Below are 467 nucleotides of genomic sequence, written 5' to 3' on the forward strand. Positions count from 1 at the left end.
TTTTCCACTATATTCAAGTTGAATCAAATCACAATCCAAAACTTATAATTCCTTCGATGAACTGCCACCAAAGTGTAACTCAATCGATATTTTTATCGTATTTTCTTTATGTGGTGAGGGTGGAGTGTGTACAATTTGGGTTTTCAAACTCAAGACCTTGATGCTATTATTACTAGATAAAACACATGATTCAAACGTGTAACCGAGGGCCGTGCCTACTAGGAGGCAAGAGAGTCATCCGACTCAGATACATTCTCTTTGAACCCACAGCTTTGGGGAAAAAAAACTATTATATAGTAATATAAATTGTTCGGATATAAATTTATTATTCTCGAGTTTTTTTTCCTGAATATTACAAGGCCCAAAACAAAACCCAACAATATACCATGGTAGTGAAAATTTCTTCGGTCTAAATATATTTTTATATATATTGATGTTGCTATCAAACTTTTACCAGAAGAATTTAG

This window comes from Primulina eburnea, chromosome 3 (genome assembly GCF_022965805.1).
Source record: "Primulina eburnea isolate SZY01 chromosome 3, ASM2296580v1, whole genome shotgun sequence".
Classification (NCBI taxonomy): domain Eukaryota; kingdom Viridiplantae; phylum Streptophyta; class Magnoliopsida; order Lamiales; family Gesneriaceae; genus Primulina; species Primulina eburnea.